Source organism: Stenella coeruleoalba, assembly GCF_951394435.1.
Source record: "Stenella coeruleoalba genome assembly, chromosome: 3".
NCBI lineage: Eukaryota > Metazoa > Chordata > Mammalia > Artiodactyla > Delphinidae > Stenella > Stenella coeruleoalba.
In genome coordinates this window covers 47,065,027-47,091,417 of record NC_137148.1, presented here as the reverse complement: position 1 = coordinate 47,091,417, position 26,391 = coordinate 47,065,027, and the positions used below count along the sequence as shown (strand labels likewise).

The 26,391-nt window shown below is 37.5% G+C and overlaps 1 long non-coding RNA gene across 1 annotated transcript in view; it reads left to right on the top strand.

Moving 5' to 3' along the window:
- Nucleotides 1-26,391, top strand: part of LOC307185013 — a 479,081-nt gene that overhangs the window by 141,117 nt on the left and 311,573 nt on the right. Inside the window, exon 3 of the long non-coding RNA XR_013827837.1 lies at nucleotides 16,388-16,533. This is a non-coding gene — a long non-coding RNA (uncharacterized lncRNA). The remainder of the gene's footprint in view (nucleotides 1-16,387; nucleotides 16,534-26,391) is intronic.

Sequence of the window (26,391 nt, the reverse complement as noted above, 5' to 3'; positions counted from 1 at the left end):
TTGGGAGTGTTCCTTCCTCTGCAATTTTTTGGAAGAGTTTGAGAAGGATGAGTGTTGTTTCTTCTCTAAATGTTTGATAAACTTTACCTGTGAAGCCATCTGGTCCTGGACTTTTGTTTGTTGGAAGATTTTTAATCACACTTCCGATTTCATTACTTGTGATTTGTCTGTTCATATATTCTGTTTCTTCCTGGTTCAGTCTTGGAAGGTTATACCTTTGTAAGAATTTGTCCATTTCTTCCAGGTTGTCCATTTTATTGGCATAGAGTTGCTTGTCATAGTCTCTTAGGATGCTTTGTATTTCTGCGTTGTCTGTTGTAACTTCTCCTTTTTCATTTCTAACTTTATTGATTTGAGTCCTCTCCCTGTTTTTCTTGATGAGTCTGGCTAACGGTTTATCAATTTTGTTTATGTCCTCAAAGAACCAGCTTTTAGTTTTATTGATCTTTGCTATTGTTTTCTTTGTTTCTATTTCATTTATTTCTGCTCTGATCTTTATGATTTCTTTCCTTCTGCTAACTTTGGGTTTTCTTTGTTCTTCTTTCTCTAGTTCCTTTAGGTGTAAGTTTAGATTGTTTACTTGAGATTTTTCTTGTTTCTTGAGGTAGGCTTGTATAGCTATAAACTTCCCTCTTAGAACTGCTTTTGCTGCATCCCATAGGTTTTGGGTCGTCGTGTTTCCATTGTCATTTGTCTGTAGGTATTTTTTGATTTCCTCTTTGATTTCTTCAGTGATCTCTTGGTTATTTAGTGATATATTGTTTAGCCTCCATGTGTTTGTGTTTTTTTCCCTGTACTTCATTTCTAATCTCATAGCATTGTGGTCAAAAAAGATGCTTGATATGATTTCAGTTTTCTTAAATTTACTGAGGGTTGATTTGTGACCCAGTATGTGATCTATCCTGGAGGATGTTCCATGCGCACTTGAGAAGAAAGTGTGATCTGCTGTTTTTGGATGGAATGTCCTATAAATATCAATTAAATCTATCTGGTCTATTGTGTCATTTAAAGCTTCTCTTTCCTTATTTATTTTCATTTTGGATGATCTGTCCATTGGTGTAAGTGAGGTGTTAAAATCCCCCACTATTATTGTGTTGCTGTCAATTTCCTCTTTTATAGCTGTTAGCAGTTGCCTTATGTATTGAGGTGCTCCTATGTTGGGTGCATATATATTTATAATTGTTATATCTTTTTCTTGGATTGCTCCCCTGATCATTGTGTAGAGTCCTTCCTTGTCTCTTGTAACATTTATTTCAAAGTCTATTTCATCAGATATGAGTATTACTCCTTCAGCTTTCTTTTGACTTCCATTTGCATGGAATATCTTTTTCCATCCCCTCACTTTCAGTCTGTATGTGTCCGTAGGTCTGAAGTGGGTCTTTTGTATACAGCATATATATGGGTCTTGTTTTTGTATCCATTCAGCAAGCCTGTGTCTTTTGGTTGGAGCATTTAATAAATTCACATTTAAGGTAATTATCGATATGTATATTCCTGTGACCATTTTCTTAATTGTTTTGGGTTTGTTTTTGTAGGTCCTTTTCTTCTCTTGTGTTTCCCATTTAGAGAAGTTCCTTTAGCATTTGTTGTAGAGCTGGTTTGGTGGTTCTGAATTCTCTTAGCTTTTGCTTGTCCATAAAGCTTTTGATTTCTCTATTGAATCTGAATGAGATCTATGCCTGGTAGAGTAATCTTGGGTGTAGGTTCTTCTCTTTCATCACTTTATGTATATCATGCCACTCCCTTCTGGTTTGTAGCGTTTCTGCTGAGAAATCAGCTTTTAACCTTATGGGAGTTCCCTTGTATGTTATTTGTCGTTTTTCCCTTGCTGCTTTCAACAATTTTTCTGTGTCTTTAATTTTTGCCAATTTGATTACTATGTGTCTTGGCGTGTTTCTCCTTGGGTTTATCCTGCATGGGACTCTCTGCGCTTCCTGGCGTTGGGTGACTATTTCCTTTCCCATGTTAGGGAACTTTTCGACTATAATCTCTTCAGATATTCTCTCGGGTTCTTTCTCTCTCTCTTCTCCTTCTGGGACACGTATAATGCAAATGTTGTTTCGTTTAATGTTGTCCCAGAGGTCTCTTAGGCTGTCTTCATTTCTTTTCATTCTTTCTTCTGTATTGTCTTCCGCAGCAATGAATTCCACCATTCTGTGTTCCAGGTCACTTATCCATTCTTCTGCCTCAGTTATTCTGCTACTGATTCCTTCTAGTGTAGTTTTCATTTCAGTTATTGTATTGTTCATCTTTGTTTTTTTGTTCTTTAATTCTTCTAGGTATTTTTTAAACATTTCTTGCATCTTTTCGATCTTCGCCTCCATTCTTTTTCCGAGGCCCTGGATCATCTTCACTACCATTATTCTGAATTCTTTTTCTGGAAGGTTGCCTATCTCCACTTCATTTAGTTGTTTTTCTGGGGTTTTATCTTGTCCCTTCACCTGGTACATAGCCCTCTGCCTTTTCATCTTGTCTATCTTTCTGTGAAGGTGGTTTTTGTTCCACAGGCTGCAGGATTGTAGTTCTTCTTGCTTCTGCTGTCTGCCCTCTGGTGGATGAGGCTATCTAAGAGGCTTGTGTGGGTTTCCTGATGGGAGGGACTGGCAGTGGGTAGAGCTGGGTGTTGCTCTGGTGGGCAGAGCTCAGTAAAACTTTAATCCGCTTGACTGCTGATGGATGGGGCTGGGTTCCCTCCCTGTTGGTTGTTTGGCCTGAGGCAACCCAACACCAGAGCCTACCTCGGCTCTTTGGTGGGGCTAATGGCAGACTCTGGGAGGGCTCACGCCAAGGAGTACTTCCCAGAACTTCTGCTGCCAGTGTTCTTGTCTCCACGGTAAGCCACAGCCACCCCCCACCTCTGCAGGAGACCCTCCAACACTAGCAGGTAGGTCTGGTTCAGTCTCCCCTGGGGTCACTGCTCCTTCTCCTGGGTCCCGATGCACACACTGCTTTGTGTGTACCCTCCAAGAGTGGAGTCTCTGTTTCTCCCAGTCCTTGCAATCAAATCCCGCTAGCCTTCAAAGTCTGATTCTCTAGGAATTCCTCCTCCCATTTCCAGACTCCCAGTTTGGGAAGCCTGACGTGGGGCTTAGAACCTTCGCTCCAGTGGGTGGACTTCTGAGGTATAAGTGTTCTCCAGTCTGTGAGTCACCCACCCAGCAGTGATGTGATTTGATTTTGCTGTGATTACACCCCTCCTACTGTCTCATTGTGGCTTCTCCTTTGTCTTTGGATGTGGGGTATCTTTTTTGGTGAGTTCCAGTGTCTTCCTGTCGATGATTGTCCAGCAGCTAGTTGTGATTCTGGTGTTCTTGCCAGAGGGAGTGAGAGCACATCCGTCTACTCTGCCATCTTGGTGCCTCCCTCTGTCTGACGAATTTTTAAACTTTGACAAATGGAGTTATTCATTATACATTCTGTTATGACTGACAATTAAGTCACCATTGTTTTTGTGACTATACTGCTGTATATAACAGTAGCTTGTTGCTTTTCGTTGCTGTATAGTATTCCACTATATGTTTTATATACCACAGTTTATGTATCCATTCGTCTGTTGATGGAGATTTGAGTTATTTACAGCTTGGGGCAATTACAAATAATGCTGCTATGTACTTTTTATTTGGCTCACATGTACACAGTTTTGGGGGCATATACCAGGGAGTGGAAGAGCTGAGACAAAGATATGCATATATTCAGGTTTAGTGGATTCTATCAAGTGGTTTTTTCAGTGTAGGATTTATAAATGAAGGATAAAGAAGACATTATCGGGGTTTCCCTGGTGGAACAGTGGTTAAGAATCTGCCTGCGAGTGCTGGGTACATGGGTTCGATCCCTGGGCCAGGAAGATCTCAACATGCTGTGAAGCAGCTAAGCCCGTGTGCCACAACTACTGAGCCTGTGCTCTAGAGCCTGCTAGCCACAACTACTGAGGCCGCATGCCACAACTACTGAAGCCTGTGCACCCAGAGCCTGTGCTCTGCAACAAGAGAAACTACTGCAGTGAGAGCCCTGCGCACTGCAACATAGAAGAGCCCCCACTCACCTCAGCTAGAGAAAGCCCACACACAGCAACGAAGACCCAACGCAGCCATAAATAAATAAGTTAATCAATTAATTAAAAAAGAAGACCTGATAACTCTTAAGACTTCCCAGGGAGATAGGAAACTTCTGGAAAAGAACTATCTAAGAAACAGTTGTTTGGGCTATATGTTTTGGTTTAATGTTAATGCAGTCTAAGCTTGAACAACTTTAAATATGACCTAAGCCTGTAAGGTAAAGATAGAAGCCGAAGTTATAAAGATACAGTATAGCTGATGGCAAAATAACCTAATAGCTATTAATGGGTAAGAAATACCTATGGGGCTTCCCTGGTGGCGCGGTGGTTGAGAATCCGCCTGCTGATGCAGGGGACACGGGTTCGTGCCCCAGTCCGGGAGGATCCCACATGCCGCGGAGTGGCTGGGCCCGTGAGCCATGGCCGCTGAGCCTATGCGTCCGGAGCCTGTGCTCGGCAACGGGAGAGGCCACAGCAGTGAGAGGCCCGCATAGCGCTAAAAAAAAATGAAATAAAATAAAATAAATACCTATGAGTTATTTAATCAGTTAAAGCTTCATTTATGAGAAAACAGCTCTGGGAAGACTTCTTGTTTAAGAAAATCACAATAATAAATATTAGTACTAAATGGGATGATAATGAAATATTATAAAGTTAAAAAATTATGTACAAGATGAAATGTGTTAGGCTGAAATGGGGTCATGTGATTGATATTTCTCCTTATTTAATTATTTAAATTTTCTGATGGTCTCGGAGAGCAATTTCTGAATTTAGCTGGCCAGTTTTTAGGAAAGCATATAGTAAAACCTAAATTGCTGAATTAAAGTTTTCAGTGTTATCTCTGAGTTTAGGCAAGTCTTTCCTCTTATCTTCACGTTTACCTTTAACAGAGAGCCAGGGGCATTTATCAGAATGGTTAAATAAGAAATAACATCAACATCAAATGCTGGCAAGTATGCAGAAACACTGAGTTACTCATGTGTGGCTACTGGGACTGTAAAATGGTAGAGCCACTCTGGAAAAGAGTTTGGTTCTTTCTTTGAAAACTAAACATGTAACTACTAAAGCATGCAGCAAATGCACTTCTGGGCATTTATCCCAGAGATATGAAGATTTCTAGTTCACATAAATACTTGTACGTGAAGGGTGATAGCAGCTTTATTTGTAATAGCCTAACAACTGGAAACAACCCAGATATCGTTTGATGAGTGAATGGTTAAACACACTGTGGTACATCCATACCATGGAATATTACTCAGCAATAAAAAGGAATGAATTATCAAAATACACAACAGCCTAGATGAATCTCCAGAGAATTAAACTGAGTGAAAAAAATCCAATTTTAAAGGGTTACATACTATATGACTCAATTTATATTTGTTGAAATGACAAAATTATGAAATGGAAGACAGATGAGTAGAGATTAGTAGCTGGCAGGTGTTAAGGGAGGATAGGGCAGGAGAGAGCTGGGTGTGGCTATGAAAGAGTAACCTGGGAGATCCTTTTGGTGATGAACTGTTTTGTATCTTGACTTAGTGTTAGTATTCTGATAGTGATTTTGTTACCTCTGGGGAAAACTAGGTGAAGGATCAACTGGATCTGTATGATTCCTTTGAACTCCATGTGAATCTACAATTATCTCAAAAATTAATTAAGGAGAAAGAGAGTCAGGAAGTGCTCTACCCCGTTTCTGTTAGGTCAGTTCTTTTCATAATTACCCATTCATGTCACACCTGTTATAGACTGTTCCAGAGGAAAGCCATTGCTCCCTGCCTCCCATTAGAGAAAACATTAATCATTGAAACAGTCATCTATCAAAGGTTCTGGTATTCTTTGTTCATGCCAAATTTCAAGGAGCCATTAGTTCATATTCTTTGGCCTGCAGAGATACCTACATATCAGGTAGGAATCTTAGGTCTTTAGAAGAAATATATCTGAACTGCAGCTAAATAAATGGACAGAAGGCTAAGGTGATTTTCTTCCCCATAATTACTTTTCTTCTGGCCCCAAAGAACCTGTCTGACCAGTCATTAAAGTCTAAGAAGTTTGCCCATTGTTCAGTTCTTATTTGACTTAGATTGTCCAGGGATCAGCTTAGGGAATGGTAAAGGTAATGTAAGGAATCTTCGTGGGAATAAAATGATTGGGACTTTTTGTCTGTTTGCTTTTAAGGCTTAGAATATAATATTCACTGCCTAGTTGCTTTTTGTAATGCTATAACTGATATATCCTGGGGAGCCTCACTATGTTTTTTCAGTTTTTTTCTGGCCCATAGGTTATCATCTCTGTGGGTTTTCTACTTTAAGCTGTCTCTTTTAGTATGTGTAAATAAGTTATATTTCTGCACACAAACCTAGAATATTATTACTTTCCTTGTGAGTGCTGTAGTTAAATATACCTGGTTTTCCTTTGTTTTTGTGTACATTATTTTGACCTTTCAGTTGGCCTCAAGTTTAGTGTTGTCTTTGCTGGTCCCTGCAGTTGCCAGCTCCCCGTAGACATTTTAAACTTCATTGTTACAGCTGCCAGTATTGAGAGGTAGCTTGGCATTGAAGTGTCTCTTTAGAAAGAAGGGCTCTCTGTTTGGCTTGCACGCCAAGTTCTCTTTGTTATTTTACTGTAAAGCCTTTTGGGGGAAGGTGTGAAGTAAAATAATTTTTGTTAACTATTGACAAATTTGATATGTCAGGTGAGCAAAGTAGATGTGTTCTGGGACATTCTACTTTAATTATTCTCTAACAAGAAACTTATACTGTAAGGGAAGGAACTAGAAAGCAGGGGGAAGGAGAGTACCTGAAACAAACCTTTTGAGTGAACATCAAGTGCCATGTCTTTTATGCACCTGATCTCATTGACCCCCTAGCACTTTTGGTGGATACCTGTGACAGGTATTTTCCAGATGAAGTAACAATCTCAGGTACCCATGGTGGCAGTTAGTCAGTGGGAGAGCAAGAATGCCAAGCCAAGTTGGCCTGATCTGAAACACAAAGGTCTTTGATGCTACCTCTTCTTAAACAAAGAGGAAGCAAATGGAGTTCTTGTTTCTTATACTAAATATCAGATTGGCTATGCTAAGAGACTGGATATGTTCATTTTGTTTTGAATATGATGATTGGCTGAATTCTTCTGAGGCTCCACACTCGGTGACTAAGAAATGTCACTAAGGGTAGAGGTGACGTGTAAGTTACCCACGCGGGAGCACGGTTGGGTACAAAAGTCTCTGAATCACCGATCTACATGATGTGACTTAAGAAATGCTATACAGGCCTCTAGCTGCCCACAAATATCTTCTCATCTTTATCATTGTAATCCAATTTTATGAGTGCCATGGGTCATAAAATTTATGTCATTAGAGTTGTGAACGGTTCACAAAATGTAGTCAAGACTCTTGGCCCCCTAACACCTTTCATTCCTTAGAACAGTTTTCACATGAGATGAAATCAATCGCTCTCAGAAATATCCTTCTGCTAGTATCTTGTATCTTGACTGTATCAATGTCAATATCCTAGTTGTAATATTGTACTATAGTTTTAAAGATGTTCCTATTGGGGGAAACTGGATAAAATGTACTCTGGATCTCTCTGTATTACTTCTTATAACTGCATAGGAAGCTAAAATTAGCTTCCTATTTTTAGCTATTTTTAGTGAGTTTATCAGCTGAGTTGTTAGTTCCTGGAAAGCTGGACTTCTGGATATTGAGTTCCTTCAGTTTCACGTGGGGAGGTGAGAGGACCTAGTGGGGAATGAGGTGGCCCTAAAGCCTGTCCTATTAAGAGAGCATCACAAAGAAATGTGATCAGGCAAGAATATTACAGGGAGTGTGAAGGCAGCATGACTCATGTCAAACTTTACACACTTGAGGAGCATTTTATATTTCTGTCTGTTGTCAGAACAGGTTCTTTTCTCCCCCTATCACAATGCCATTCTCATCACAGGTTCCCAGTTTCTCCTTGGTCTTGGAGCATGCTTTTACCCTTGATTGCTTCAACTTCTTCATCTGTAAAGTTGGGGCAATAGAATTTTTATTGAAAAATGGTCATGCCAAGAGTATTTTGAAGTAGTGAGAACAGCATAGTTTTGTGCAGATGAAGCAAATACGAATTGCATTTCATGTTTTAGTATGGTGAAAATTCAGATGGCCCTAACGTACATTAACAGACGTCCTTCTCATTTCATTCTTCCAACACTAGAGTAGTATGTGTAAATAAGTTATATTTCTGCACACAAACCTAGAATATTATTACTTTCCTTGTAATTGTTTCTCCAGATTTGCCTTAATGGCAATTTTTGAAACTCAAGTGGTTTTTAAATGATAGCTAATCCTTATACATTATTTTGGAGTCAGGTAGGAAAGATAGGGAATTACTGAGTTTGAGTGTTGGGTATACCCAAGGAAGGTATATAATCTTAAGGAAACTTTTAGATTTGATTGTTAAGAGGGTTGGTATGAATTCCTATAGGCCCTCTGCAGAGCCTTTTTTTTTTTTTTTTTTTTTTGCGTACGCGGGCCTCTCACTGCTGTGGCCTCTCCCGTCGCGAAGCACAGGCTCCGGACGCGCAGGCTCAGCGGCCATGGCCCACGGGCCCAGCCGCTCCGCGGCATATGGGATCCTCCTGGACCGGGGCACGAACCCGCGTCCCCCGCATCGGCAGGCGGTCTCTCAACCACTGCGCCACCAGGGAAGCCCCTGCAGAGCCATTTTTTACCTTCAAATCTCAGCTGGGTTGTTACATCAAAGTATTATATCTCGGAAGGCTGTGACTTAAGCTAGGTGGGATGTTAGTTTCAGTTAACTTCCTCAGGAAAAGGCCACTTACCTGATGGCATTCCAGGTTGTCTCAGGGAGCCCTGCTGACTGTCTTGCTTTAGAGCATAAATCCCAATGTTCATTCTGTAGGCCACATTGTTCTTTGACAGGGATGCTGGCACGTAGAGCTATGTGAAGGGACCATGATGTATACTCCCTCTGTGTGCAGAGTCTCAGAGGTGGTTCAAAGCAGTGTACCTTGTTTATTTGTTTGAAAATAATAATCTCCATGAGTATACCTTAGGTGTACCCTGAGGTATTAGAATTGCAAAACTAGGTTTCATAAGAATTATCTCACTTTATTCTCACAGTAACCATATGAGGTTGGGTATTATCACTCTCATTTTATAGAGGCTTAGTGAAACTAAGTAGTTTGTCCATAATCACACAATTAGTAAGCCAGAATTTGGGTTTATAGATCTAATTCCACAGCCTACACGTTGAACCCAGCATCTTTGAGTCTGGGTCAACATTTCTTCCATCGTTTTAACAGACATGTTTTGAGTATATTTTAGGCACTGTGCTGGGTCCTGCGGATACAAAAATTAATGAACATAGTTCCTACAGTAGAGGTACTCCCACTATATTATGATAGATACTAGGTACATTGTAAAAAATGTTACAATATGAAGGTAATAACCCGTTGCAATAGAAAATTGGAACAAACACCATGAAAGTCAGGTACACGATACTACTAGAGAGAATAATAGGAGAGTTTGTAACTAGGCATTAACCAGGTAAATGATGGGGTGGTGAAGAAAAAAAGCTCCTTTAGCAGGTCAGGTCATTGAAATTCCAGGGGCTGAAGGGAAGGCCAGAGTGACCTCCGGGGAGAGGTGGAGGGAGAGAGCCCATTGGGGTAAGATTCTAGATGAGGTCTGAAAGACAGTCAAAGGCCAGACTAAGCTAGGCCTTCAGGTCCTAGTAAATATCTTTAATCTTAAGGGCAAAGGAGAGTCACTGAAAATATGTGAGTGATAAAGTTAGATTCGTGATTTAAACAGCTCCTTTCAGCTCAATGCAGACAGGATTGTCAGGCAGCCAAGGTGTACCTGGGGAAGACCTGTAGAAAATTGTAGAAGTTACAAGGCTAGATATGATAGAGCTTGGATTAAAGTGGTGGTGTGAAGATGAAGAGCAGGGGATGGGTTTCAGAAGTAGTTAGGAGGTGAAATGGGTGAAAATCAGTGATAGATTGAGTATAGGGTCAGGAGAAGAAAAGTAAGTTGGATAGTTGGTGGCATCATTCAGTGAGATAGAGACACTGCAAGCAGGTGAGATTTGGGAGGCAGATTTCAAGTTCAATTCTGAACATGTTGGGTTTGGGGTGACTTTGAGACAAGCAGAAACTACAAGTTAACATTTCAATCTATATTTCTGGAGCCTAGAGGAGAGGCCTGGACTAGAATATACCTTGTGTATCATAAGTATGGAGGTGGTCAATGACATCATGATCATGGGTGCCATTGCCTAGAGAGCTACTAGGGAGTGACAAAAAAAAGCAGAGCCTAGAACCAAGCCTTGAAGAACTTCATTTCATGGCTGTTTGAAGGAAGATCAACTTACAAAGGTTGTAGAAGAATATCACAAAAGATAGGAAGGAAACTACTAGTGTCATGAAAACAAAGGGAAGATATGCTTTGATGCAGATGGAGTGACCAGCAGAGTCAAGTAATGTGAGTTTGAAAAAGTCCTTTGGAGTTATTGGCATGGAAGTCACTGGTGATCTTAGTAAGAGCTGTTTTTTTTGTGGAAGGATGAGGAAAAAAGACAGATCGGAGCAGGGTGAAGAGTGAGTGAGGGTTGTGAAATTGGATACAGTCAAAAAAGATAAGTCTTATGAGAAGAGAACAGCAAATAGAACATGTAGGATTTGGGAAAGGTTATTTATATAAGATGGGAGAGACTTGAGTGTGTTTAAAAGTCAATGGTAAATATTTAATGGATAGGAAGCTGGCCGCTATTTGGGAGAGAAAAAGGATCATGAATAGTGTTGGCTCATGAGATGGGGAATAGACAGGAAAAGATTTGCAGAGATGTCCATGTTTGCGTGCTTGGTATGAAGAGGATGAGGGAGTTCCCCTCCTAGGAATTCTATTTTCCTGTAAAGCAAAAGACAGTATCTTTGTCTGTGAGGGAGCAGGAAGGAGAGGTGGAGGTGTGAGGAGAGCTGAGAGAATTTGATATATGGTAATTGTGGAAAAGAGTGGGTGTGAGCTGGCTTGAGAAAAGTAGTGGGATTCCTGGTGACTGTTAAGGGCCCATTCTCCAGAAGCTTGGGGACATTCATTTTCTTATGCTGTTATATAAACACTCCATGGTGTATCCATGTTTTATGAAAAATCCAAGTTAACATCTGTATTGTATAAGTAAGGGGAAAGAATTTGACAAAGGTGGGAAGGATTTTTTTTTTAAGTGATTGATTTTCAGACTGTTTGGAGAGACTGGAAGGAGAATACTCATTTGAACATAAAAATGTAAATTTTAAAAGATCTCTGAATGTGTATATACTTATTAAGTGAACTGGCTGAGGGGAAATTTTCCTTTTTCACATGAGGAAAATGTACCAATTTATTTTGTTTAAACACTGAGGCCTGAGCTGAGTTAAACATTAGAGATTATTTTAAAAGGATATCAGGGTTTGCATAAAATGGTGCACTAAGTTTGCTGGGTTTTCATTTTTGCTGTTGATCCATTGATGTTAGGCCTCTGCAATTTTCCTACCCACTCAAGAAGACGAACAGATGCTTCTACGAATGTGAAACTAGCTCAGCAAATGGCGCCTCCTTTTCTGAATGTTTGTTTCTTGGCTGAGGAAGACAAGGGACAAACACCTGGAGATTAGAAATGTGTCTCTCATCACTAGAAATGCTTATTTTAATGTGTTGGCCTCAGTTGGCTAACGGCAACTGCCTAAGTGAGAAATTTCATTTCCTATGTATAGAGTGTGCTACCAGGTATCTTGGTGGGAGCACAGGAGCACATACAAAAGGATTTTGTTTTTCCTCTTGAAGAACTTTTTGTTTGGCCGGGGAGGGATTGTATTCATACAAAATTTATAAAAGAAACCTTTAGTAACTTCACAAACGCAGGTGTTTAAGGAGATGGGCGAAGGCTCAGAGTAAGAGAAGGAGCTCATAAAGGAAGGTTCAGGAATAAGAAGGATATCAGAGATCTAGCCAGAGTAAGGCTCAGATCTATCAACCGCTCCTCATACACTCTCAGGAGAATGTGGAGAATCACACTGCAAGCGTTAGATTGGGAAATATACAGGCTTCCCTTGGAGATATCGTGGGTTTGGTTCCAGACCACGGCAATAAAGTGAGTATCACAATAAAGTGAGCCACACAAAATTGTTTCTCAGTGCATAGAAAAGTTATCCTTACATTTTCTAATAAGTGTATTAAGCGTGTGATAGCATTATGTCTAAAAAAACCCAATGTATACATCTTAATTAAAAAATAACTTCATGGCTAAGAATCGCTAACCGTCATCTGAGCCTTCAGTGAGTCATAGTCTTCTGGCTGGTGGGGGGTCTTGCCTCAGTGTTGATGGCTGCTGACTGGTCAGGGTGGTAGTGGCACCCACCCTGAAGGCTGGGTGGCAGTGGCACTTTCTCAAAATACGACAACAGTAAAGTTTGCCCCAATGATCGACTCTTCCCTTCATGAACGTTTTCTCTGTAGCATGCAGTACTGTTTGATAGCATTTTACCCTTTAGAGTCAATCCTCTCAAACCCTGCTGCTGCTTTATCAACCAAATTTATTTAATACTCTAAATCCTTTGTTGTAATTTCAATAGTCTTCACCAGGAGTAGATTCCATCTCAAGAAACTACTTTCTTTGCTGATCCATAAGAAGCGATTCCTCGTCCGTTAAAGTTTTATCCAGAGATTGTAGTAATTCAGTCACATCTTCTAATTCTAGTTCTCTTGCTATTTCCACCACATCTGCAGTTACTTCCTCCACTGAAGTCTTGAACCCATCCAAGTCATCCATAAGGTTGGAATCAGCTTCTTCCAAACTTCTGTTAATGTTGATATTTTGACCTCTTCCCATGAATCACGAATGTTCTTAATGGCATCTAGAATGGTAAATCTTTTCCAGAAGGCTTTCTATTTAATTTGTACACATTCATCAGAGGAATCACTATCTATGGCAGTTACAGCCTCACAAAATGGTTATCTTAAATAAGACCTGAAAATCAAAGTTTCTCCTTGGTCCTTGGGCTGCAGAATGGATGTTGTGTTAGCAGGCATGAAAACAACATTAATCTTGTTGTACATCTCCATCAGAGCTCTTGGGTGACTAGGTGCTCAGTCCTGAGCAGTAATCTTTTACTTTTTTTTTTTTTCGGTACGCGGGCCTCTCACCGCCGCGGCCTCTCCCGTTGCGGAGCACAGGCTCCAGACGCGCAGGCTCAGCGGCCATGGCTCACGGGCCCAGCCGCTCCGCGGCAAGTGGGATCTTTCCAGACCGGGGCACGAACCCACGTCCCCTGCATCGGCAGGCGGACTCTCAACCACTGCGCCACCAGGGAAGCCTGAGCAGTAATTTTTTGAAAGGAGTGGGTAATATTTTTCTGAGCAGTGGGTCTCAACAGTAGGCTTAAAACATTCAGTAAACCATGTTCTAAGTAGATGTGCTGTCATCCAGGTTTTGCAGTTCCATTTATAGAGCACAGAGTAGATTTAGTGTAATTCTAAAGGGCCCTAGGATTTTCGGAAAGGGAAATGAGCATTGGCTTCAACTTAAAGTCACCAGCTCTATTAGCCCCTAACAAGAGAGTCAGCTTCTCCTTTGTAGCTTTGAAGCCAGGTGTTGGCTTCTCCCCTCTAGCTATGAAAGTCCTAGGTGGCATCTTCTTCTAATATAAGGCTGTTTCATCTCCATTAAAAATCTGTTGTTCAGTGTAGCCACCTTCATTAATGATCTTGCGTAGATCTTGGTAACTTTCTGCAGCTTCTGCATCAGCACTTGCTGCTTCACCTGGCACATTTGTTATGACGATGGCTTCTTTCCTTAAACCTCACGAGCCAACCTCTGCTAGCTTGAAACTTCTGCAGCTTCCTCACCTCTCTCAGCCTTCATAGAATTAAAGAGTCAGGGCCTTGCTCTGGATTAGGCTTTGGTTTAAGGTAATGCTGTGGCTGATTTGGTTTTCTATCCAGACCACTAAAACTTTCTTCATATCAGCAATAAGTCTGTTTCACTTTCCTATTATCTGCGTGTTCACTGGAGTAGCACTTTTAATTTCCTTCAAGAACTTTTCCTTTGCATTCACAGCTTGGTTAACTGTTGGCTCAGAATCTCCAGCTTTTAGCCTATCTTGGCTTTCCACATGCCTTCCTCACTGAGCTTAATCATTTCTAGCTTTTGATTTCAAGAGAAAGATGTGCGACTCTTTCTTTCACTTGAACCCTTAGAGACCGCTGTAGGGTTATTAATTAGCCTAAATTCAATCTTGTGTCTCAGGGAATAGGGAGGCCTGGGGAGAAGGAGAGAGACAGGGGAGACGGCCGGTCGGTGGAGTCAGAATGCACACAACATTTATATTAGATTAAGTTCACCATCTTATATGGGTGTGGTTCATGGCACCCCAAAACCATTACAAGAGTAACACCAAAGATCACTGATCACTAATCACTGTAACAAGTATAATAATAACGCAGAAGTTTGAAATATTATGAGAATTTCCAAAAGGTGACATAGAGACATGAAGTGAGCAAATGCCCTTGGAAAAATGGTACCGATAGGCCAGGGTTGCCACAAACCTTCAATTTGAAAAAACGCAATATCTGCAAAGCAAAATAAAATGAGGTATGCCTATAGTTCAGCTGTGTGCCTGGGAAGATGTGGGTTTGTTTAGCATCTAGCCAGTCTATGCTACATGCCCATTGGAGCATCACAGAAGAAATTTACTCCCTCTCCCTCAGTCATGGGCTCTTCAGACTCTAAGCCCTCTGTCCCCCAGGTTAGCCTCCTGATCAGTTCCACCAGGAATCATTCCTATGTGATCATTCCCAAAACTTCTACCACCCTGGCCATCATTTTTAGCGAACATTTTTGGTTTTTATTTTTCTTCTTGAAATGAGGTGTTCACAATAAAATGTAATTCTCTGGATGGGATGCAAAAAAGGCTGCTAAAGTGGGATTATTGTTTTGTTTGATTTAATAACTGTAAGGTCAAAGAGAGGGCCAATGTTGGGAAGACTTCCCATTGAGAGGCAGATAATGGAAATCCACAAAGAAGAGAATTTGAAGGATGAAGGGGGTCTCCAGGATGCCATTCGAATAGGGCAGCTGTATCAAGCATTAGTGGTTATAGATTATTCTTACCTACTTCTCAAGGAAGAAAAAAAGCACACACACTCACAAATCAACCAGTTCATTTCTATAAACCTTAATGTAAACTCAAGGAGAAGAAAGAAGTGCTCTCAAATAATATTACATTTGTGTTAGATTTTGGATTTAAATAGAAAAAAAAACAACACCGTATTTAAAATCTTTTTAGGGGTTTCCCTGGTGGTGCAGTGGTTAAGAATCTGCCTGCCAATGCAGGGGACACGGGTTTGAGCCCTGGTCCAGGAAGATCCCACATGCCACAGAGCAACTATGCCCGTGTGCCACAACTACTGAGCCTGCTTTCTAGAGCCCACAAGCCACAACTACTGAAGCCCATGTGCCACAACTACTGAAGCCCGCACGCCTAGAGCCCATGCTCCACAATAAGAGAAGTCACTGCAATGAGAAGCCCGAGCACCGCAACGAAGAGTAGCCCCTATTTGCCGCAACTAGAGAAAAGCCCGTGCACAGCAATGAAGACCCAATGCAGCCAAAAAAAAAAAAAAAAATCTTTTTATCATGATGTTAACCAGTCCACCAGTCTTACCTAGTGACCAAAGTGTTGTATTCAATAATCTAGCCAGTAATCAACATGGTTGTAGGATATATAACGAGTTAGCATTGCTTTGTGGGACTAAAAGTTGCCACCTTACATTTTCACCTCCATTAGATGTGGCATCATCAATGTCTTACATCTCAACATATCCCAGTGGCCTGAGAGTCCTGGATATCTTCATCTAGTAACCCTATGAAGACAGAAAGAATGTATCTTTTCTTTTGCAATAGCTGTGCTTTCACTGTTCTCTGCTGAGAAATATTATAACCCCAAGCAAGTGTGCATTCTTATCGGAGTAAAGAATTGATTGAAAATAATTTATCTATTTCTAAATTTCAAGAAGAAGAGAGAAAGCCCATGGATCTTTCTCTGTATCTAATCTACCAATGTGCTTACCTATTTCAAATGTTCTTTCCTAAATTGATTTGTAACGTCAAGGTTTCAGAGTACAGGTTTTCGTTTGTTCAATTGTTTATGGCTAGACTCGTGAACAGTGACTACCACACTTCTATTCTTCTATAAATGTGGTGCTCTTGGGTGTTGCCGTTGTAGGAAACTGAATTCATTGTAATTAGAATTCAAATTTAATTTCCTATTACAATTCCTGCCTCTTCTTGTCCCCAGGTTGTCTCTCAGCGGGAAGATGCTGAAGGAGGGCAAAAACAACATTTATCAATTTGTGTATTAGTGGCTTTTCTGCGGATTCTCCCCAAATAAGATTTAAGTGATATTAACGGATTCTCACCAAGCACTTTAGAAAAAACAAAACAGTGAGTATCTAGGCAGAAAGCCATGTACTTTCAGATCTCAATATGTTTATAAGACATGAAGACAGAAACAACATAAATAGCTATTCTACTTGGTTGTCATCTGCCAAGTTACTATTTTTCAGAGAAGAGTTTAACCATAGCTACATCACTGAGAGGAAGAATGGTAGAATATTGAGGGCTAATGTTGATAATGGTGGGGTAGGTTTGTTACCTAGAAAATAAGATTGAGAGTCAAGGGGAATTTTCAATTTTGAATCCCTCAGCTCTGTCACAGGGCATTTGTTTTGCTGTCTGAATGCTCTTTGGGCATCTGGGAGAAAAATGGTTAAAAAGAATACAGATGCAGTTTTCTTCTTTGGCTCTTTCCATAGTACCATAATTATGAACCATGCTGAGTTATGGTGTAACATTCATTGGAGAGTATCCTAAACTGCACTTTGAACACATTTTGCATCTGTGGCATCTTTTAGAAACACAAGACTTTGTGGGGTTTCTGGCTTTTCTTTTTATATGATGGGTTGATAATCTTATAACGGCATTAGTTTTGTGACCAATTACCAAAGATTTGTTATTGTTATTATTTTTTTAAAAATTGGACTATTGTTAAATGTCTACAGCAAGGTTAAAACCAGCTCCAGATGAGTGTGGGATAGAATAGTTTAGAAATTTCCTCTCCTGGATATTTGGTACTGCAGAATTCAACAAGGAATATTGGACACTTCTCAAAATAAAATTAATTTAAATTCAGTTTCACAAAATGTTATATTATAGAACAAATTGAAAAAAAGAAGGTTAGTTGGAAAGTCAAACATGATAGAATTTGGAAATTACTGGACTTTTGGATTTAAAAGTATTTCTCATATGTTGAGGCAGAATTTATATTCTCTTTTTCTCTATAACATTTTATGAGATTAAATATTCCTTCTCTTCTACATAAATAGAATAGAAACATCTCTATTTTTTAAGTGTCGTGAAAACAAGAAATGGCGTCTGAACAAAAAGATTTCTTTATCGATTTCTCCTTGCTATATTATTTTGGTTAATTTTGGGGGGTATGATCTGTGGGGACATTGTGATTATTCTCTCTTTTCTAAGCTAGTGTGATGCTGGGACAGTGGCAAATGAGGGATGAGGAGGAAGGAAAAGGATGGAAGTGAAGACAGGGTTGATGCACATATGTGGTCCCAGGGCATGGTCGATGAACTGCTTGATTTCAAATGGTTGGTCTGGCTGAATTTGGAGGCTAGCCTCTGGAACTTTGCCTCTCCCCTTGTGACTTGAATACTTGCAGGACACGTACATGCCATTTTTCTTCATAATGTTGTGATTCACCTAAACCTTCTTCAGTGATTTGAAATGTCACATTTTCTTACAGTAAAATTTTACACTATAAATATTTAGCATATTTATCTTTGGCAGCTAATCTTTTTCTTTCAATCCTTTATCTTTCTTGTCTGGAGCTAATATATATTCATCGCTATAGTTTCTAATATGCTTTATTGTCTAGAATGGCTTATCTTCCATTATAGCTTTTTCCTTTGATATTTTAAGGAAAAGAATTACTATGAAAAATAATTCTGCCTCTGTCTTATTGTCTTAAGTATTTAGAACTCTTATTTAGTTTGGACTTTTTTCTTAATTGGATTTTATATAAATATTTTACTTACATTTTCATTCTAATAAAAGTAAGATATCTTTAAAAAAACAATCATTGTCAGGTTTGGTATCAGGTTTATAATATTTAGGTAAAATGGGTGTGGTAGCCTTTCATGTTTATCTATGTTGTGAGATGTAGCATAATTTTAAAATAATTTGCTTCTTAAATAATCTGTACCTTTTTCCTTTCTTTAAAGATAGATTTTCCAAAAGCTTTTAATGCTATATATGTGTTCTATTACATTTTGGTTACTATTTCTTTCTAGATCACTTTTGTTAATTTATATTTTCTTACATTATTGTCTGCATCAGGATTATCATGTTAATCAAAATGGGGTCGTGTATACTGTTCTTTTATGATATTTTAAATCTTATTTGGCTTTATCTACCTTGTAATTTTCAATGAAATTTGAATTTTTTCTTTCTTGCTTAACTGTGGTTTTGCTTACTTCATTGCTCTTTTTTAAAAAAAATATTGGTTTATAACATTATAGACGTTTCATGTGCACAGCATTATATTTCTACTTCTATATACACTACAGTGGGTTCACCAACAAAAATTTAGTTTCCATCCATCGCTGTACAATTGATCTCCTTTACCCATTTTATGCTCCTCCCCCTACCCCTTACCCTCTGGTAACTACCACTCTGTTCTCTGTATTTAAGTGTTTATTTTTATTTGTTCATTTATTTATTTTGTTTGTTTGGTTTTTACATTCCACATACAAATGAAATCATACAGTATTTGTCTTTCTCTGTCTGACTTATTTCACTTAGCATAGTACCCTCAAGGTCTATCCATGTCACAAATGGCAAGATTTCCTCTTTTTAATGGCTGAGTCATATTGCATTTTGTGTGTGTGTGTATATATACACACATGTATATGTGTGTATATATATTATATATATATTATATTGTATATAATATATAAACACACACATATACACACACACACACCACATCTTCTTTACCCATTCATCCATTGAGGGCACTTATATGGCTTCCGTTTCTTGGCTATTGTAAATAATACTATGATGAACATAGCAATGCAGATGCCTTTTTGAATTAGTGTTTTCATATTTTTTGGATAAATACCCAGAAGTGGAATTCCTGGATCATATGGTAATTCTCTCATTAATTTTTTGAGGACTCTCCATACTGTTTTCCATAGTGGCTGCACCAACTTACATTCCCACCAAGAGTGCACGAGGGTTCCTTTTTTCTCCACATCTTAGCCAACACTTGTTATTTCTTGCCTTTTTGATAATAGCCATTCTAACAGGTGTGAAGAGATATCTCGTGATTTTGATTTGCATTTCCATAATAATTAATGATGTTGAACACCTTTTCATGTGCCTGTTGGCCATCTGTATGTCTTCTTTGGAAAAAATGTCTACTCAACTCCTTTGCCCATTTTTTAATCAGGTTGCTTTTTTTTTTGTTATTGAGTTGTATGAATCCTTTATATATCTTGGATATTAATCTATATCAGATAAATGATTTATAGATATCTTCTCCCATTGGGTAGGTTGTGTTTTCATTTTGTTGATAGTTTCCTTTGTTGTGCAAAATCTTTTTAGTTTGATGTAGTCCCATTTGTTTATTTTTGCTTTTGTTTCTCTTTCCTAAGGAGACATATCTAGTAAGGTATTGCTAAAAACTGATGTCAAAGAGCATACGGCCTATGTTTTTTCCTAGGATTATGGTTTCACGTCTTACATTCAAGTCATTACTCCATTTTGAATTGATTTTTGTGTATAGTGAGAGATAGTTGTGTAGTTTCATTTTCTTGCATGTGGCTGTTGTTTTTCCAACATCATTTATTGAAGAGACTATCCTTTCTCCATCGTATGTTCTTTGCTCCTTTGTCATAAATTAATTGTTTATATATGTGTGGGTTTATTTTTGGGCTCTCAGTTCTGTTCCTTTGATCTATATATCTGTTTTTCTGCCAGTATCTTGCTGTTTCGATTACTGTGCCTTTGTGATATAGTTTGAAATCAGGGAGTGTGCTACCTCCAGCTTTATTTTTTCCCTCAGGATTGCTTTAGCTATTTGGGGTCTTTTATGGTTCCATATAAATTTTAGAATTTTTTGGTTCTATTTCTGTGAAAAATGTCCTTTGGATTTTGGTCAAGATTGCACTGAATCTGGGCCTCCCTGGTGGCACAGTGGTTGAGGGTCCGCCTGCTGATGCAGGGGACATGGGTTTGTGCCCCGGTCCGGGAAGATCCCACATGCTGCGGGGCGGCTGGGCCCGTGAGCCATGCCACTGAGCCTGCTCATCCGGAGCCTGTGCTCTGCAACGGGAGAGGCCGCGGCAGTGAGAGGCCCGCGTACTGCAAAAAAACAAAAACAAAAACAAACAAACAAACAAAAAGATTGCACTAAATCTGTAGATTGTTTAAGGTAATATGGACATTTTAACAATGTTAATTCTTCCAATCCATGAGCACGAGATATCTTTCTATTTATTTTTGTCTTCTTCAGTTCTTCCAACAATGTCTTGCGGATTTCAGATTACAGGTCTTTCACCTCCTTGGTTAAATTTATTTCTAGGTATTTTACTCTCTTTGTTATGATTGTAAATGAGATTGTTTTCTTACTATCTCTTTCTGCTAGCTCATTGTTAGTGTATAGAAATACAACAGATTTTTGTATATTGATACCCCACAACTTTACTGTATTTATTATTTCTAATAGTTTTTTGGTGGAGTCTGTAGAGTTTTCTATATATAAAATGATATCATCCACAAATAGTGACAGTTCTACTTCTTCCTTTTCAATTTGGATGCCTTTTATTTCTTTTTCCTTCCTAATTGCTCTGGCCAGGACTTCTAATACTATGTTGATAAGAATGGCAGTAGTGGGTATCCTTGCCTTTTTCCTGATTTTAGAGGAATAGCTTTTGGTGTTCATCATTGAGTATGATATTAGCTGTGGGTTTGTCATATATGGCCTTTATTATACTGAGGCATGTTTCTGCTGTACCCATTTTATTGAAAGTTTATTATAAATTGGTGTTGAATTTTGTCAAATACTTTTTCTGCATCTGTTGAGATGATCTGATGGTTTTTATCTCATTGCCCTTTTTTCTTCTTTTATTTTTATTAATTCATTTTTCTAATTTTCCTTAGGGTTATTTTATTGATCCTTTTCTATCTTATTTAATGAATATCTGGTTCTGTGTTTATTTTTATTGATTCATTACTGCTATTTTTCTTAGGGTTATTTTATTGAACTTTATTGATCTCCTCTAGTTTATTGAGTTGAATATCTTGTTCTTTTATTTTCATTCATTTAAAAAAAATAATGGCTCCAAATATCATGATTTTTTCCCCATTGAGTACAGCTTTTATCACAATCATCAGGTTTTATATAAGATTTTCTAATTGTTCTTAATGTTAAAATAATTTGTAATTGAAATTTTCATTTTTTCTTTAGTCTGTGCCATTTAGGAATGCTTTATTTTAAAATTTGCCTTTTATGTGTTTTTATTTTAAGGTTATCTTCTGATATTAATTTCTGTTATGTTTTTGTGTATCTGATTCACATACTTGTGCATTCTGTGAGCAAATAGATGGTCTACTTAATTTCTATATTTTATAACTCTGGGATATTTTTATCTACCCCTAATATATAAACTTTTTTTTTTCTTTTTTCAGCTTTATTGAAGTATAATTGACAAAATCCTAATATATTTAATTGTACATTGTGATGATTTTATATATGTATATGTTGTGAAAGGATTCTCATAATCAGGTTAATTAACACATCCATCACATATTTACCCCTTCTGTGCGTGTGTGTGTGAGAATGCTTAAGATCTACTCTCTTAGCTAACCTTAATTATAGAATACAGTATGGTCAACTATTGTCACCATGCTATACATTAGATCCTTGAACCTTGTTCATCTTATAAATGAAAATTTGTACCCTTTTACCAACTTCTCCCTATGTTTCCACCCCTCAGTTCCTGGCAACTAATATTCTACTTTCTGTTTCTATGAGTTTAGTTTTTTAATAAAGATTCCACATATAAATGATACCATGCAGTATTTATATTCCTTTGTCTAGCTTATTTCACCTAGCATAATGCCCCCCATGTTGTCACAAATAGCAGGATTTCCTTTTTTTTAAGGCTGAAAAATATTCCTCTGTGTGTGTGTGTGTGTGTGTGTGTGTGTGTGTATCACATTTTCTTTATCCATTTGTTGATGGACACTTAAGTTGTTCTCAAACCTTGGTTATCATGAATAATACTGCAATAACATGGTACAGATATATTTTGAAGATAATGATTTCATTTCCTTTGGATATATACTCAGAAGTGGGATTTCTGGATCATTTTGTAGTTCATTTTAAATTTTTTGAGGAACCTCCATACTGTTTTCCATAGTGTCTGTACCAGTTTACATTCCCATCAACAGTGCACAACTGTTCCCTCTTCTTTGCATTTTCACCAGCATTTGTTATCACTTGTTTTTCTTTTAAATAGTAGACACTTTAACAAATTTAAGGTGTTATCTCATTGTGATTTTGATTTGAATTTCCCTGATGATTAGTAACATGAATGTACCTGTTGGCCACTTGTATGTCTTCTTTGGAAAAAATGTATATTTAAGTCCTCTGCCCATTTTTTAATTGGGTTATTATTATTATTTTTTGCTATTGAGTTATATGAGATCTTTATATATTTTAGATATTAACCCCTTATCAGATATAAGGATTACAAATATTTTCTCCCTTTCCATATGTTGCCTTTTCATTTTGTCAATGGTGTCTTTTGCTGTGCTGAAGTTTTTTAGTTTGACGTAGTCTCACTTCTTGATTTTTGCTTTTGCTACTTGTGCTTTTGCTGTTGTATCCAAAACAATCATTGCCAAAATCAGTGTTAAGGAGAATTTTCCCTAATTTTTTTCTAGGAATTTTATAGCTTCAGGTACTACTTTAAAGTCTTTAATCCATTTTGAGTTGATTTTTGTGAATGGGATAAGATAGTGGTAAAGTTTCATTCTTTTGTGTGTTCCTGTTTTCCCAGCACCATTTATTAAAGAGACAGTCCTTTCCTCATTGCGTGTTCTTGGCTCCCTTATCAAATATTAGTTAATCAATATGCATGGGTTTATTTATCAGTGTTCAGTTCTTTTCCATTGGTCTTTGTACCTGTTTTTATGTTAGTACCATACTACTTTGATTAGTATAGCTTTGTAATGTAAGTTGAAATCAGGAAGCGTGATGCCTCCAGCTTTGTTCTTGTTTCTCAGAATTGCTGTAGCTATTTGGGGCCTTTTGTGGTTTCATACACATTTTTTCTCTTTTTTTAAGCAGTACCATTAGTATTTTGATAGAGATTTCAGTAAATCTATAGGTGACTGTAACATTGACATTTTAACAGAAATACTTTGCTTGAATTTTCAAATTATTTTTTCACTTCAATTTCCTTCATCATTGTTTTATAGTTTTCAGTATATAGATCTTTCATCTCACTGATTAACTTTATTCCTAAGTATATTATTGTTTTTGATGCTATTTTACATGAGACTGTGTTATTTTATTTCTTTCTTTATTAGTTCATTATTAGTGTATACAATCACAACTTATTTTTGTATGTTGTTTGTATTCTGAAATTTTGCTGAATTTGTCAGTTCTAATAGTTTTTCGTGGAGTTTTTAGGATTTTCTCTATATAAGATTATGTCATCTGAAAACAGAGAAATTTTTACTTCTTCCTTTCCAATTTGAATGCCTTTTGTTTATTTTTTTCTTCCCTAATGGCTCTGACTAGGACTTTAGTACATTGAAGAATAGAAGTAGTGGAAGTAGGCACCCTTGTTTTGTTCCTGATCTTAGAGGAAACACTTTCCACCTTTCAGCATTCAGTATCATGTTAGCTGTGAGCTTGTTATACATGAGCTTTATTATGTTGAGGTATATTCCTTCTATATCCATTCTGTTCAGAGTTTTTATTATGAAAGTCTGTTGAATTTTTCTACATCTATTGAGATGATTATATGATTTTTATCCTTCATTTTGTTAATGTGTATCACACTGATTTGCAGATGTTGAACTATCTTTGCACCACTGGAATAAATCCCACTTGATCATGGTGTATGATCTTTTTAATATGCTACTGAATCTGGTTTGTTGGCATTTTAAGAATTTTTATATCAGATTCATTAGGATTATGGCCTGTAATTTTATTTTCTTATAGTGTTCTTATTTGACTTTGGTATTAGGGTAATGCTTGCCTAGTAAAATGAGTTTGGGAATGTTTTCTCCTCTTCAATTTTTTGGGAGAGTTTGAGAAGGATTGGAATTAATTCCTCTTTAAATATTTGGTAGAATTCATCAATAAAACCATATGGTCCTGGATTTTTTTTGTTGAGAGGTTTTTGATTACTAATTTATCTTCATTCATTATTTTCTCTTCTGGTTTTCTATTTCTTCATGACTTAGTTTTGGTAGGTTTTGTGTTTCTAGGAATTTATATGTTTCTTCTAGGGTATACAATTTGTTGGTGTATAATTGTTCATGGTAGTTTCTTATGATTCTTTGTATCTGTGGTATCAGTTATAATGTCTCCGCTTTCATTTCTGATTTTATATATTTGAACATTATCTCTTTTTCTCTTAGTCCAGCTAAATGTTTGTCAATTTTGTTTGTCTTTTAGAAAACCAGCTCTTAGTTTTGTTGATATTTTATATTGTTTTTCTGGTCTCTATTCATTTGTTTCTTTTCTGATCTTTTTTATGTCTTCCACTGACTTTGGGTTAGTTTGTTGTTCTTTTTCCGATTCCTTGAGTTGTAAAGTTATGTTGTTTGAGAACATTCTTATTTCTTAATGTAGGCCTTTACTGCTATAAGTTTCTCTCTTAGAACTGCTTTTGCTGTATCCCATATGTTTTGGTATGTTGTGTTTTCATTTTCTTTTGTTTGGAGATATTTTTTGATTTCCCTTTTGATTTCTTCTTTGATTCATTGGTTATATAGGCATGTGTCATTTAACTTCCACATATTTGTGATCTTTACAGTTTTTCTCCTGTTATTGATTTTTAGTTTTATACCATTGTGGCTGGAAATGATACTTGGTATGATTTAATCCTCTTATATTTGCTAAGTCTTGTTTTGTGACTTAACATATAATCTATCCTGGAGAATGTTCCATGTGTGCTTAATAAAAATGTGTATTCTCTCTACCTCTATACTTTATTTACTGCTAATAACCCTTATAATACTTTTTCAGACTTAAAACAAATAAAACCTTGCAATATATAGGATGGTCATTTACTTTCAGTTTACTAAAAACCATTTTTGGTTGGTATTTCAATGTATTTAACCTCTATTCTAGTCACAATTTGAAAATTAAATTGTAGAATTGTGGAAATGATTTTATATTTACTTTATTTTCGAAGCCATGTGAAACTTCTCAGAGGTAGAGGAGAAAGGAATCTTACAGGTCTATCATTGTAGTGGGAAGCCATCTTAAAAATAGATATATGTGTGAGTGCTGGGGAGAGGAACTGGACTTTAAATTGCCTGGTAAAACCTAATCAGCTTCTAAAATTTGGAGGGAAATTTTCCCCTTCAGACGTAATTATAGGAAAGTATATTGAGATTTGCATTTCAGATCCTGGAGGGATGCACATACTCTGTTTTTGTTTGTTTGTTTGTTTGTACTTTAAATTCATAAAAAACATGGTAACCAAACATCAGACAGTCTTATAAATCTTGTCTGAAATGTGACTATTATTCCTAGGCAGCAAAGAGTTATGACTCATTGAGAAATCTAGACTATATATTGTGACAATTATTGTATCAATATAACTTCTTAGGAAGTGTATCCTGTGAGCCAGGATAATAAATCACAACTGAGACCCCAGGGGAAAAAAAAAAGAATGTGTATTCTGCTGCTGTTGGATGGAATGTTTTGTATATGTCTGTTGGGTCCATTTGACCTATAGTGTTTTTCCAGTCTGCTGTTTCCTTATAGATTTTCTGTCTGGATGATCTATCCGTTGTTGAAAGTGGGATATTGAAACCCTAGGCTGTTATTGTGTTATTGTCTATTTCTCCCTTCAGATCTGTTAGATTTGCTTAACACGTTTAGATGCTCCAATGTTGGGTGCATATAGATTTACAGTTGCTACATTCTCTTAATGAATCACCCCCTTTATCATTATGTGATGACCTTCTTTGTCT